Source organism: Triturus cristatus, chromosome 11 (assembly GCF_964204655.1).
Source record: "Triturus cristatus chromosome 11, aTriCri1.1, whole genome shotgun sequence".
Taxonomy (NCBI): Eukaryota; Metazoa; Chordata; class Amphibia; order Caudata; family Salamandridae; genus Triturus; species Triturus cristatus.
Window position 1 is genome coordinate 589,726,281 of NC_140594.1, and position 16,037 is coordinate 589,742,317.

General features: G+C 44.4%; 1 protein-coding gene across 1 annotated transcript in view; it reads left to right on the top strand.

Moving 5' to 3' along the window:
* Positions 1-16,037, top strand: part of GFRA2 (GDNF family receptor alpha 2) — a 387,887-nt gene that overhangs the window by 285,326 nt on the left and 86,524 nt on the right. The gene's annotated exons all lie outside the window — the stretch shown is intronic.

A 16,037-nucleotide genomic window follows, 5' to 3' on the forward strand; every position in this document is an offset into this window, starting at 1 on the left:
AGTATGGAATAGTAAAACAAAACTTTCTTATATGCACTAATACCTTTCAATATTTTGTGCCCCGATAGTCTGTCCCCCGTATTCTTGTATGTTAATATTCTTCATCTTTATATTCTGTAGCACAATCGAAGCAGCATTTTAAGACTGTCAGCTGTAGCAGAGCTGCATTATTACTCTCTTCTGGGGCAAGTCTCCAGCATACTTGTGGGCTACAAAGTAGCCATGTTGGTGGTGGCACCAAGTATCTTCCAATGCTGTACTAATAGCCTGGCTAAATAAAAGTCACATGGAAACTGGAGGCAGTGTGGCATTTTAAACCCCAAAACTCCTGCCCCCTGAAAAATAGGAATACATATTGGTGTAGGGATTCTACAAACATTCAAGAAAATCATGAGAGCAGCCTGGCAAGAACACTAACTTGCATCAGACATTTCTTAACCTCTATCCAGTGTGGCTTGAACGTGGACAGCTGACCCCAATGCGCGAAGGGTCGGAGTCTATAAAATGTCCCAGAAATATTTTAGTGGTCATTGTGGTTTGTGTTGACCTATGAAAATGTCTAGAAACCTCTCTTACTTCATTTTGCAGACCATATTGTGATAAACTAGGTCATTGGGAGTTGGTTTGCTTATCAGAACTTGAATTATATAAATCTCTTTTTTGGGTTGGGACACAGTTCTAAACCACGCCATCACCAAGGTGGTTGACGCAAGTCATAGGCCACTTCTGCCTGTTGACTTTTGCACTGAAGCTGCAATATTCCCTATTTTTGATGAGTCCCTAAGTATAACACACAGTCAGAAGCACCACCCACACCCATGCCCCTCCTCCTCCATCTCCACCATAGCTCTAATACTCAAATCACAGCTGTCTTTTCATAGCGCAAACTCGACCCGAAGGTATTAGAGCGCTTTACATGAGTACCAGTTACATTACACAAGGACACATTCTTTTTGGGTTGGCGCGGGGAGATGAATTGATTTGCCCAGAATCACAGAATGTTGAGCCGACACAGGCTCGACACTGGTTGCCCAGCTCCAAAGTTGGCAGCTTTGGCCGTCAGGCCACATCCTCTCCCCTATTGTCACCAAGTCTTGGGGAGCTTTGAGACCTTCATCAATGTGCACTTTCAGAGATCTCTATTCTGTGTGGAGTGAAAAGTTGGACACCCTGACTGCAATCCCTTGCCCTCTAGTTTTGGAAGAAAGTGAAGGTACACGCCCCTTCATCCACTTGGGAGTGCATCCCATTTTATCGCCTTTCAAAATCCTATTCACTTGCCCCAGGATGCAAAAGGCAGACCTCCTCACCAGTTGTCAATAGTCAGACAAATGGTATATATACTCCTTAACATGAACATTCGCTGGGCCAACAGGGATTGCCATAGGCGAGGACTAGGCCCCAGGAGATTGAGAAAATTCCCATCTGAGAATATGTTTGTAAATAGTTGAAGTGCAAAAGATGTTGATCTTCTCTCCGCGTTTCGGACTATCTTCAATGATTCGGCGTCCTACCAAAAGGAAAGGAAGCACCAAGGGAGCTTACGTTTTGCAACAGACATCTCGCCCGTTGTCTCTCTCCAGGATGAACTTGATATCTTCAGCCTAGTGTTCGAAGCAAAGCCTTGCAGCTTCAAAGCAGAGGGCTGCTTCCAAGGGGCATCTGACTTTGTTTGAGGAAACCAATTTATAATAGCACTAAGAATTATATGCCACCCTATGGAACTCCAGAATATCGTCAATCCCATATATAGACTGCGAACTATTGACTACCAACATATTGTCAAGGTAAGTATACACTTACTTTTCTTAACTCCACATCTTCTAACCTCAGCAATATGTTTCTAGTCAAAACTGTGGAGTCGATGTAAGTGCAGATCTATATGTATACTTTGATAATATGATAAAACAATCAACTTCACGTTCCACCCTTCTAAATAGTGTCTAAAGAACACTGTATCCGCGCTTAAGCTTGCTCAATTTTTACCTTACACTTTGGCTATCGGCTGTCTTTTTCCCTAACAGACCCATTTCTACCATTTTGTGCTTTCTCAGTGGGTCAGTATCTCCGATGAAGACTCTCAGCTTCACATGTGGATCACAGCTGCTTTCTGTTGAACATTCCATTATGCCTGTTGTGTTTTTGGTTTTCAGGCATCTTTTAATTTTTCCTAATTTCACTTCATTAAAAAGCAAACCATATCAAATTCCTACTTAAAGGAGATTTCCCATATATCGAATGAAAATCAGCATCCCTGATCCCGGTACCCTTGACCAGCTTGCACAGGTACTTCTAAACTTTATCCTGAAGGTTCACGGGTATCCTATCAGTTATGATGTTATCTGTTCAGATAATTTTTTGGAATGGTGGTTCAGAGCCTATGAATGGTGTGCTCCGAGCTGTACCAGGCAGTTCACAATTTGTCTGGGTCGTTCTGTACTGTAATAAAGAAGGCACCTCAGTCCAGAACGAGGCCTCACATTTGTTGTCCTTGATGGTCAGTTCTTGACTTCTGTTGGCAGTTCTGAGTTTGTTTTGCCTCTTCTGTCTTTGGATCAGTTTTAAGTTCTCCGCGTGTCGGAGTGCTTCCTTGCTTGGGTAGAGTTGGGCAGTTTTGTCCTTGGCCTCCCTGTTCTGAGCTTGTCCAACTGCTCCCTGATTTGTTTGGGCTACCCTTAGCTTTGCCAGATATTTATCAGCTTGCTGTGACTTTCTTGCAAAGTTTATGGGCAGGTCTCTCCTTGGCGAGCCCATGGACATCAGTTCTCCAAAATGCTGGGGATAGTGAGGTAGCATCATGCATTCTTCTTTGACACCACCAACATTGCAGGTTTGAATCGCACCCCTCTCCCCTCCCAGCCTCACCCTTTGTCCCTCAAGAGCTTCCTAATTGGCACTGAGAGGTAAGGAAGTTCTTAGAGTTGCCCTAACGACGCTGCGGATCCGGTGTAATGAAATCATTCGGTGCTTGGGGCAGGAAAGGACAAACCCGTGGTAGCCTAATTAGTGGTGATGGATGAGCAATTCCCCCTGTGAATGAGCAATTCTGAGTGTGTATTAACACGTTTCTGATTGTGTTCAGCTTGTCTGTACAGTTCTCAGCAGTATGAACGTCTCTGCTTGTGCTCAGGTTGCCTGTGTAGTTTTCAGCAGCACGAGCATGTTTCTGCTTGTGCTCAGCTTGCCTGTGTAGTTTTCAGCAGCACAAGCATGTTTCTGCTTGTGCTCAGCTTGCCTGTGTAGTTTTCAGCAGCACGAGCATGTTTCTGCTTGTGCTCAGCTTGCCTGTGTAGTTTTCAGCAGTATAAACATGTTCCTGCTTGTGCTCAGCTTGCCTGTGTAGTTTTCAGCAGTATGATCATGTTTCTGCTTGTGCTCAGCTTGCCTGTATAGTTTTCAGCAGTATAAACATGTTCCTGCTTGTGCTCAGCTTGCCTGTGTAGTTTTCAGCAGTATGATCATGTTTCTGCTTGTGCTCAGCTTGCCTGTGTAGTTTTCAGCAGTATGATCATGTTTCTGCTTGTCCTCAGCTTGCCTGTGTAGTTTTCAGCAGCACGAGCATGTTTCTGCTTGTGCTCAGCTTGCCTGTGTAGTTTTCAGCAGCACGAGCATGTTTCTGCTTGTGCTCAGCTTGCCTGTGTAGCTTTCAGCAGCACGAGCATTTTTCTGCTTGTGCTCAGCTTCCTGTGTAGTTTTCAGCAGTACGAGCACGTTTCTGATTGCTCTCAGCTTGTCTGTACAGTTGTCAGCGGGATGAACATGTTTCTGCTTGTGCTCAGCTTGCCTGTGTAGTTTTCAGCAGCACGAGCATGTTTCTGCTTGTGCTCAGCTTGCCTGTGTAGTTTTCAGCAGTACGAGCAGTTTTCTGATTGTTCTCAGCTTATCTGTACAGTTGTCAGCGGGATGAACATGTTTCTGCTTGTGCTCAGCTTGCCTGTGTAGTTTTCAGCAGCACGAGCATGCTTCTGCTTGTGCTCAGCTTGCCTGTGTAGTTTTCAGCAGCACGAGCATGTTTCTGCTTGTGCTCAGCTTGCCTGTGTAGTTTTCAGCAGTATAAACATGTTCCTGCTTGTGCTCAGCTTGTCTGGACAGGTCTCAGCGCTGTGAACATGTTTCCATTTGGTCTCGGCATGTCTGGGCACTTTTCAGCGGTATTAACAATTTTCTTGTTTTCAGGTTTCTTTCTGGCCAGTTCTCAGCTGGAGCTATGAGCGTTGCCGTTTGGTCTCAGCTTGTCTGTGCATTTCTCAGCGGTATAAACATGTTTTGCTTTTTGTTAGCTTGTCTGGGTTGCTTTCAGCAATATATATATGTTTCTTCTTGTTCTCAGCTTTTCTGAGCAGTTCTCAATGGTATGAACATGCTTCTGCTTGTTTTCAGCTTTTGAGGGCATTTATCAGCGTATAAACATGTTTCTACTTGCGCTTTGCTTGCCTGGGTAGTTTCAGCATTATGAACGTGTTTCTTCTTGTTCTCAGCTTGTCTGATTGTTCTGGCTACGGCTTGTATGAATATAAGTTTGGTTGTTCTCAGCCTTTTTGGGAAGTTGCGAGCTTCGTTAGGAAAACTCCAGTTTGGCTTTCCCTGAGCTGGTATTCATTTGGCGTCCTCGTGCTCTCGCAGAGCCTTTGAAGGAAGGCACGGTCATTTCTTGGGAATGTTACAGGGACCTCCATCCGGCCAACTGGGAGGAGCCTGTTGCGTTGCCACCCGGAGGGCATGTGGGGGATAGAAGGAGCTAGCTGGCTGATGAGGAACTCAGAGGAATGCTATCACCTCCAGGGACACACAAAAGAAAATGTGCATGAAAAAAAACTGCCACTGATTGAATTTTTAGGTCTCGCCTAACCAAGCGCATGCGCTGGTCTGGCGAGACTTATTGAGAGGGCTCCAAAAAGTGCTACCAGGCCAGCCTAGAGCTACAGTGCATGTGCGCGGGCGCGCGCGCTTGACCGCGATTACTTTCACTTTCGCGGCCGCACGGCCGCTTTGATGTTTGATCGCGATCGAGATCACTTTCACTTTCACGGCTGCACGGCCGCTTGGCATAGACAATAGGTCTCGCTTTTGGGACCTTATAAGTATTTAGTTATGCAACTGTTGCATGGCTAAACACTTATAAGGTCCCAATAGGCGAGACCTATTGGCTATGCCAATGCTTGTTTTTGTTTGTTCTGGAGATCACCTCACCACCTCGACCAAGGGAAGATAAACGAGAAAGGGGGACTTGTGCTATTTTAAGACAATTAAAGACAGGTGTATCACACAACCACTACAAATAACGAATACATCAAACAAATGAACTCAGAAAAGTCTCGTTGCTAGTAGGAAGGGAGCACCCAAACAGTCTAATGTCATTTTGCCTGAGAATGTTTGCGCCAGAGTGTTGTAATAGAATGATGTCCAGAAGTCCAAGGTAAATTAAGATAGATGTTTATTTAAGTAGTTAAGATGTGGATAACACCAAGAGCCCCACTAGGCGCAGCCTTCCTGCTGCTCAGCCCATCCTCCAACTAACTCTCTCAGACTTCCACATTCCACAGCATCACCAAACCGACATTCCACAACCCCAGTCACACTGGCTGAGCAGCAAGTATAACATATCTACCTTCTTTACAAACACTGGAATAACACTGGCAACTACTGCTAAAGTATAGTAAGCAACAAATCACCAACTTTAGTGCAGAGATGGTGTACATCAGAATATAAACTGTAATAAAGCATGCATGTTACATATTAATCGTACAGGACCAGGGGTTGTGGAATGTTGGTCTGGTGATGCTGTGGAATGTGGAGGTCTGAGAGAGTTAGTTGGAGAATGGTATGATCAGCCGGAAGACTGCTCCTGGTGGGGTTCTTCATGTTATCTACATCTTAAAAACGTAAATAAACATCTATCTTAATCTATCTTGGACTACTTGACATCATTCTATTACACAGAGCTGTGGAGTGAAATGGGACAATAGGAATGTGGCAGAAGGGAAAGTGAAGAAGAAAGGAAAGCATTGGATGAATAAGTGATTTAAGAAAAACAGAGAAAGTCTCTGAAGGAATGGAGGGATGAAGTAAACGCAAAACAAAGAAAAGGAGGGGATACAGATAAATGAAAGAAGAAAAGGAGATAAAAATAAAGGGAAGAAGTGAATATGTAGAAGTATTCAACATAGAAAATAAAATGGGAGGATGTTAGAAAAGGGACGAATGAATGGATATCTTGTATTTATTTCTGTTATTTGTATAGTGAACTTTATGGACCCAATCACATCAAAACAGATTGAAATCAATACTTCATGCCTGTTATTTCTGATGTGAGAAATAACATTTTAGCTGTTGATGTTGTACGCAGCTGATAACCTTCAAAACTTTGTTAAGTTGTGAAGGCAGCCACTTTCATATAAATTCGCAGAGAAGCCACATTTTCTGCATAATGTATGTTGTGTCTTTTTTTGCTCCCACATGTCTTTCTTTTAGCAGGATTTCTTACTGCGATGTATTCCCCAAATGTCTCACAGCTGTAGTTACGTAAGTAGTACAGTTGTTAAATTAAAAAGAACAACCTCTCAAGATTCCTTGCACCCAGATCAATTACAACAAAAAATATCTTTTGTCCATTTGGCAACTGCCATATTTTAGGTCTTGGCTAGACAGCGCATGCGCTGTCTCAAAAAACATGTTGTTTACAATTCAGGTGGCTTCATCTCACCCGTAGGCTTACCATTTGTTCACTCCATCGTCGCTATCGTATCCTTTGTTCCTGTTTGTCCATAGCATGAATGCGTCATGCCTCTTCCTGTGTTTGGCCTTCCCCCAGAGCATGGACCAAGTACTTGTGTCCATTCACTGCTCCCGTTTTAGAAGCTACTTTTTTCATTGGTTTTTTTTTTCAGCACGAGTGCTTGTGTTTTCACTCGCTCTGGAGGAGTAAAGTGTGCTGTGAAATGGACACAGGAGCAAAAAAAGTAAAGACGCAAGCAATATAAACTCTCTTACAATTTGCTTTTGAAATCGCCTAAATACGCTTCTCGTTTCCCCTTAAGCTCAGTGCATTTACAGCATCATAATATATATTCAGGTGATTTTTCTTCGAACTTTGGATGTCTTATTTTTCGGGGTAGGCTTCCCTTAACTACTTTTTTCCCACAAGATCACTGGCCTTTTTAGAACTTTTCCATTATGCTACTCTAAGATAATGTTAGTGCTATGAAGCGCTAATACAGAGGAACCCTCTTTACTTCTTTTTGGCTGGAGGGGGTGGGGAGCAGGGGTGTGCACTGCTCCATATTTGTAGCATCAGCATTAACAAGCTCTTTTACTCTGATTCTTTTAAAATGAGCCGCTCCTAGCCCCCAACAGCTCTCTTCTGGCTTGCTCAACTTTCCTTTTTTTAATAGCGTGAACTGTGCATTGTGCCGTACTGCTTGCAGTTACTGCACTGCACATGCCCACTAAATGCACTTGCTTTTGAATTAACCACAACTATGTCCAAACCGTTTTTTTATGGTCTGCTATGGAAAACACTTTAGCTGTCTGCAAGTTTCCTGCAATTAAAAAAAAACTTAAATTAATATAATAAAAATAAAGGGCGCTTGGGCCAATCTCTTAAACCACTGGCCCACATCTCTGTGTTGTGCACATTTGTATCTTGCCACACGAATCCAGTTGGTATTTTGAGTGTTGGGTAATGTGTGACTCCATTTTGTCTATTGTAATATGCATCCATGTTTGGAAGGAACAAGTTTTGACAGGCAAAATAGGCATATCATCCTGCAAATGGCTCACTGCACACTGACATATGTAGAAGCAGTTGTGTGTCCTGTGAGGCTGAAAACAGAAAATGCAATTACAGCACACAGTATGTTATTATACTATTTTTGAAAGAAGGCATGCTGTATTTTTTACCATCTTCAGCCTGTATGCGCTTCATTGTTGATGTACCTGCAATGACTCAGAGTACGGTAATACCACAGAAAATATTCTACAGCATAGATCAGAGGGTTTCTCTTTTGGCCCATTGAATTGTAAGTTTAACACAACATCCTGTTTGGTTATTATCACAGGTCACCTGTCTGTTTTGATTATTTGCTCCCTCCGACCACAGCCTAAGATGCCTGGCCCTCATTTCTTGGAGCAAAAGCAGTCTGCCTGAAGCCCCTTGCTACACCCCCCATCCAGTTTGTGGGTCAAGGCTAGCTCTGTCTCAAAGAAACATGTTGTTTACAAATCAGCCCACTCATAGCCTTACCATTTGTTTGCCCCACTTTGTGATATTGTTTACGGTGCTGGGTATGAAATCGCTTTAGAGGCACACTCCTGCATGGCACCATCCGGGCTGTAAATCACACTGCAGACACATACCGCACAAACACTAGGATTAGCTCAGACTTTTATAATTGTTGTCTGTGCTCGTGAGCTGAACAAAGGCTGCCACTTCTCTCCATGGCTTCAGGCTGTGCTCTGTAATAGGCCTCTGTCTTGAGTTCCTCTATCCTTCCTTCCATTTGAGACACCTCAGTCAGCTCTTCAAGACATGCTGTATCTACTCTGTGGGCTTTCATCATGCTTATCCCTTTTCATTCGTTCTTTCAGGTGCCTTTCTAAATTCCTTTCTTTTCTTGGTGAAACAATGCTATTTGTCCCACCTTTGGGTGTGTTTTCACTTTCATGGTCACTGCCCCTGTTACATGTCCCCCTACACATGTGTTTATTTATGGTTTCTATTCGCCATTATTTAATTTTGTTATGAGCTACATTTTCTTTGTAACTATTGCCATGTTTTTTGTAGAGCCGATGTTGAGATTCAAACCCGGTTCCCCAGTCCCAAAGTCGCCAGCCCTGTAAGTTACACCACATCGCTAACTTGGTATTTACAATGAGCTCTTCTTAGAAATGCCTTTGCCTTTAAATCCTGGTTCCAACGTTGTCTTTCCCCTGTCCCAGTATCACCCTTCTGCATGATAATGACGTAGTTCGAGCTGAAAGCAGGCAGGGCTGCCGAGGTACGGGACCAAGCACTCCCTATTGCTGCAAGCTGGTATCACTATTGCTCCAAGAACATGGATTCATTGGACATCTTGGCCGCAGTTCGGATACTTGTACGGCACACTTATTGATGTGCAACATAGGGGCAGGGCCGCACCCTCTGGTTCCAGAAAACTTTCCACATTCAGTCCCTGCTACCGGACACAGAGTTCGAAAGGAGCACCTCACAGTGGTTAGTACACGCCGCCATCTTTAACTTGAGTGTCGGCTATTCTTCCCAAAAATTGCAACTCAGTTTTTAAATGTGTGTACAAATAAATAGTCATACTTTCAATATTTATAAAATGTCTTTCTTTATTACATTTTAAACTGCAGAGAATAATTATCAATTAATACCATATTTAACAATATTCGTATTTTACTATACACACACAGAGAAACTGATTTTTTTGTCAAACTATTCCCAATACACACCATAATGGTTCTTTTCCTAGAAAATCTGTTGTATTCGCTTCAGAAGGCTTAAGTTCTGAAGTGCCGACATCTTCGTACGAAAGGAATCGCCTCTATGAGAGCCACTTGCCCAAGTCCTTCTTCTACCTCTAACTGGTGAATTCTAAGAGTCCCACAGGGCAGCTGTAGAAATGGTTTAGAGATATCTGGCCATCAACATAACCTACTCCCCACCTTTACTAAAATTCTGTTTTTTGATTAGGTAATATAATCATAGCTCAAAATAAACTATCCAACCAGAAACAGAACACATTTTGGGAACGACCTATCAAAGAAACAAAGAGATATTTTTCTACATTGCTATTGTTGCACGAGGTCTACTGTCAGTTGCTGCTGAACATAACACAAACTGCTATTAAAATGAGAGCACTTACACAGACTATCAAGTGTAAACCCCTTAGTATTTAGGTATTTTTTATATAGAACATTTTAATTGAAGTTTCTTTCAACACAATAAGCAATAAAACAAATTTCCCTTTTGTGCTATAATTTCTCAATATACAATCTTATCCCAATCGGTGTGCATCAAAAAGACTTTCAATATTACATTACCATATTATCAGTCACAAAATGTCTCCTATATTATATCTAACGTGGTTTATTCACCTAAGTGTTAAAACTTTTACAATGTTAATGTATGAACAGACAATCAAACATAAGTAAGGGACTTGCATGGGCAAGTGAGATATGTCAGGACTTTTTTGATGTAAGAGACAAAGAGAGTCCTATCAATATTACATTTGAAATATAACTCTCGTCAGCAGATCCTCCGTTCTTGATTTCATTACAAGTTATATATCACGTCAATTGTCAAAACATCATCAAAATTAAAATGAGAACACTTACACAGCCTATCAAGTGTAAACCCCTTAGTATTTAGGTATTTTTTATATAGAACATTTTAATTGAAGTTTCTTTCAACACAATAAGCAGTAAAACAAATTTCCCTTTTGTGCTATAATTTCTCAATATACAATCTTATCCCAATCGGTGTGCATCAAAAAGACTTTCAATATTACATTACCATATTATCAGTCACAAAATGTCTCCTATATTATATCTAACGTGGTTTATTCACATGAGTATTAAAACTTTTACAATGTTAATGTATGAACAGACAATCAAACATAAGTAAGGGACTTGCATGGGCAAGTGAGATGTGTCAGGACTTTTTTGATGTAAGAGACAAAGAGAGTCCTATCATTATTACATTTGAAATATAACTCTCGTCAGCAGATCCTCCGTTCTTGATTTCATTACAAGTTATATATCACGTCAATTGTCAAAACATCATCAAAATTAAAAACTTATAATTAAAAACATGTTCGAAATCTTATAAACGATAATTTCATCATAGGTCCTAATACTTTAAAAATACTGTCTTTCAACACAATAACCATTAAAAAGCATAACATTGTCAGATTCACGTTGTCAGACTAACACTAAATTTAGCACATCAGCTACCTCTCAAAAAAATAAACAGGGCTGCATAATCCTGGGTAATCGTTTTAGGTGCCATATGCATTTCACATTTTACCCATTGACACCTGTATTAGAGACACATGACCCCATAACCTGCTCCAGAAAGGTCAACAAATTTCACCCGCATATTTTTTTTCAAACTTCCCTGCTTTTGCCCACCATTTCTTCTGCCTTATGAACAAGTCCACTGGAATTATGTGATTTTGCAGCAGCTGCATTTTCTGCATAATTATAAATGTGCCACATCTGCCACATAATAGATCAGCTGTTGCAAAATCTTCCCATTAAAACGAAAACATTTTTCTAGCTTAGACTGATAAAAGGGGACTAAAAATGGTGCAACATGTGCTGCCACTCATTGAAAAGCCCCTTGCAAAAGTTGACTCCCTTGAGTGATTTTATGCTTTTTGTTTTTTATTTAGCCAGAGGTCTACATTAAAACATCACCATCAAGCTAAATTACACTTTCGGCACATGTCTCCCATTTTGCTGAAACACAGGTTCAGCCTGTCAAGTGTCCTCATGTCATAGACACCTAATGCCATGTCTGATATTTTATTCTCCAGCACTTTGCATACTCAGATGTTTCAGTCCAGGTTTACAAGTATAAAAGCGAAACTGCAAGTCCTAAAATGCAGCTTGCGGTTGTACTAAAATCGGGGCAGACTGAAGGTGTGGTGGATGATGTTGGGTCCCTAGACAGCTATGCATGCAGAATCTAACGTTCTCACCTCCCATGGAAACTACAGTCATGCCTTTCTCAGATGTTCTTGGTCTGTTCAGTCCTGCTCCTTCCCTTGGGCCTTGGCACTCTACGCACCCAGAGTCTCAAACTTTACTCTTCCAGGCAGCTGCAGCCATTTGGTAAAGTGAATGGGTCACAAAGGGAGTTGTGCTTGTTTTTAGTAATTTTTGACCTGGCAACTCAAGGAGGCATTGGTAGCAGGAAGTGAAGGAAGACGAGGGGATAGGAGTAAGTGCATGATAGCGCCACCCCAAGGGTCCGCAGGACAGTATTGGAGCAGCGCTAAAGGAGCAGCACTGAGTATCACTTGCCCACCTTTACGAACACTTGGCCATGAGAGGCTCTTACAACCCATCACAATCATTATTTCAAGGGGCAATGGTTGTATTACTTTAGGGGCTTAGCTTAACTGCCTCAAACTGTCTTTAACCCCTTCCATGCGTGGCAAATTCCACTGTGATGTGAGGGGGCGGGGCTGGGCGTGGCGCTCAGGTACCCAGGACGGCTCCCGGCCGTCATAAATCACAGTGGGCGTGTGCTCATGACGGCCGGGAGCCGTCCGAACTCCGCCCACTAATTAATTTGCCCGCACAGGCGGGGAATTAGCCGCGCGTGGGTGGAGTGGCAACGGTCGGACGGCTCCCGGCCATCATAAATCACGGTGGGCGTGTGCTCATGACAGCCGTCCGAACTCCGCCCACTAATTAATTCGCCCGCACAGGTGGGGAATTAGCCGCGCGTGGGCGGAGTGGCAACGGTCGGACGGCTCCCGGCCGCCATGAGCACACAACTACCGTGACTCATGACGGCCGGGAGCCGTCCTGAGCATGGATGTGGTTAAAGTGTTCGGTCATCTCCTCAAATGCAAGAGCAGTCAAGGAAGTCAAGTTTTTTTGGAGTGTGTTCACTGTTAAGTGTTTGCATGCTTGTGCATGGGACCTAAGAGGGTGGGGAATCAAAACAAAGGGGATTCGAGAGAATCTCATTCCATTGGGCTACAAACTTGATGACCAGGGCCACCCAGTAAACATATTTCACTTCTTACCGAGTACTGTTATCACCTGCATGGTCGTCAGCTTTGTATTTAATTAATTTATTATATTTAATTATCTGGAACATTGATTCTTCAAGCCTTTCCCTTGACATTTTTGAGCTCACTTACTGTTGTTCTGCACCACTTTGGGTGATGCCAGGTGGATACTTGTGATAACTAACTTCACTTTGTTAAAGGAGCCCCAGTGCTTGTTTCTATAGGCGTTTAACAAACCCTGAAGTAATTGGGATATGCTCTATGACAGATCCTGGCCATTTATGTTCCATTTTACGAAACCTGACTTGAGCCAGACTGACAGCATGTCTGCCTGGACATAGTAGACAAAGAGAATTACCGAGCTAATGTAATCTGTAAATACAGGTTTGTCTAGACAGCATGCTTAGATACACTAAGAACATGTATGCATTGAGGACATTAAAAACACTAGAGCTGCTGTCTTTGGAGTTGAGGAAGCAGGGTAGAGCCTCGGCATCGCTATACATTGTAAGATTCTGGCCAAATCACTTTATCTCACCTTGCCTACAAAAAAAAAGAATATGTCCTTGTGTAATGAAACTGGTGCACATGTGTTCCAATATCTTCGGTAGATTTTCTGCTATATAAAAAATAAAAGCTACATCAAAAACATTATTTTCTCTCCAGTGTGCAGTAGCTCCCTAATGCAGCCCTGACAATTGCCGTACTTCATTTTACATGCACACAATGCTGGCTTTGGTTGGAACATGGGCCTGCTAGGTTCAAGATAACTTTTTATTATGGGCATTAAATCTTTTTTGCTAAGTGTTTGCAAGGGCTGCGAGACATTTTCTGGTCCAATCTGGTATATTCCGTGGCATCAGTAAAAGTGATATTTAGGAGGTGGGTACTGATAAAACTGTCAGGGCTCATTTACAAAGGACTATTGTAAACAGTGTGTGCACATATATGTGTAAACGTTTGCTTACATTTGATTCAAATGATGAAATCTGACTTTGAATGCACCTCTGCCGAGCCCTCGAGAAAGTCTGGAGAAGGGAACCAACACCGGACAACAGGACCACCTTCAAGCTTGCCACCCGGAAGCACCATCAGATGATCCGCGCCGCCAAGAAAACTGCATTCAAGGACCGGCTGGACAACAACGCACACAACTGCAAGGAACTCTTCAACATCGTGAAAGAGCTTTCCAACCCCAGCGCAGGAAGCAACGACATCACCCCATCGCAAGACCTCTGCAACTCACTCGCCTCATACTTCCACAACAAGATCGCGGACATACACAACAGCTTCAACAACCAACCAACGCACACCACGACCGAACAACCACCCCCCACCACCACCCTCCACGCCTGGACTCCGATCAGCACCGAAGACACCATCCGCACGATGAACTCCATCCACTCCGGATCGCCGACCGACGCCTGCCCTCACCACGTCTTCAACAAGGCCGACGCTGTCATCGCACCCCACCTGCGAGACATCATCAACACTTCCTTTGACACCGCCACCTTCCCTGAGAGCTGGAAGCACGCCGAACTCAGCGCTCTACTCAAGAAACCCACAGCGGACCCCACCGAACTCAAGAATTACCGCCCCATCTCGCTCCTCCCGTTTCCAGCCAAAGTCATCGAGAAGACCGTCAACAAGCAGCTGGCCGCCTTCCTTGAGACGAATGGATCCCTCGACCCCTCACAGTCTGGCTTCCGAGCCAACCACAGCACCGAGACCGCCCTCATCGCCGCCACCGATGACATCCGAGCCCTGTTGGACAACGGAGAAACAGCGGCCCTCATCCTCCTAGACCTCTCCGCGGCATTCGACACTGTCTGCCACCGCACCCTAGTACAGCGCCTCAGCAACGTCGGAATCCAGGAGAAGGCTCTGAAATGGATCATCTCCTTCCTCGACGGAAGAACACAGAGAGTCCGCCTACCACCGTACAAGTCAGAGGCCTCCGAAGTTATCTGCAGCATCCCGCAAGGATCCTCGCTGAGCCCCACCCTCTTCAACGTCTACATGAGCCCCCTCGCGGCCATCGCGCGCCAACGCAACCTCAGCATAATCTCCTACGCCGACGACACCCAGCTGATCCTCTCCCTGACCAACGACCCCGCCGCCGCCAGAACCAACCTGCACGAAGGGATGAAAGAGGTAGCAGAGTGGATGACGACCAGCCGCCTGAAACTGAACTCAGACAAGACGGAGGTCCTCATCCTGGGCTCTTCACCCTCCGCCTGGGACGACTCCTGGTGGCCTCCCGCCCTGGGCACCGCACCCAAACCGACAGACCACGCACGCAACCTAGGCTTCATCCTAGACTCCTCCCTATCCATGACCAGGCAAGTCAACAACGTCTCCTCGGCGTGCTTCAACATCCTACGCATGCTACGGAAGATCTTCTGGTGGATCCCCACCGAGACCAGGAAGACCGTCACCCAGGCCCTCGTCACTAGTCGACTGGACTACGGCAACGCCCTCTACGCCGGTACCACCGCCAAGCTCCAGAAGAGACTCCAGCGGATCCAGAACACCTCAGCCAGACTCATCCTCGACATCCCACGAACCAGCCACATCTCCGGACATCTGAGAGACCTACACTGGCTCCCCGTCAACAAAAGAATCACCTTCCGCCTCCTCACCCACGCACACAAAGCCCTACACGACCAAGGCCCGAGCTACCTCAACAACCGAATCAACTTCTACGCTCCCAAACGCCACCTCCGATCAGCCAACCACGCCCTCGCCGCCGTCCCCCGCATACGAAGAGCGACTACAGGAGGAAGGTCCTTCTCCTACCTGGCCGCCAAGACCTGGAACTCCCTCCCGACCAACCTGCGCCTGACCCAAGACCACCTCTCCTTCAGGAAGAAGCTGAAGACCTGGCTGTTCGAGCAGTAGCGGCACCCCCCTCCCCCCAGCGCCTTGAGACCCTACGGGTAAGTAGTGCGCTCTATAAATGTCTTTGATTGATTGATTTGATTGATTGATCTATATATAGACATACGTGGGAACACACAGAGTCCGAATTAAAAGTTTTAACTAAATATGGGTACATGTATTGCATCAAACTATCAGTGCTTAGCAGTGAAAAGTAGCTGTACTAATTGTGTGTGGCAAGGAGCAATTTTTTTGTATGTCTCCTTCCTGAAAATTCGACAGCTGTGGTGGTGAAGCCCATAGGGCTGGGCAAATGAAGCTGGGACACGGGCTCCATCTGGCACCACTGATATCTTCGCACACATTTCTCTTGACTTTTACCAGCTAAATGCATTTAGTGTAATTGTG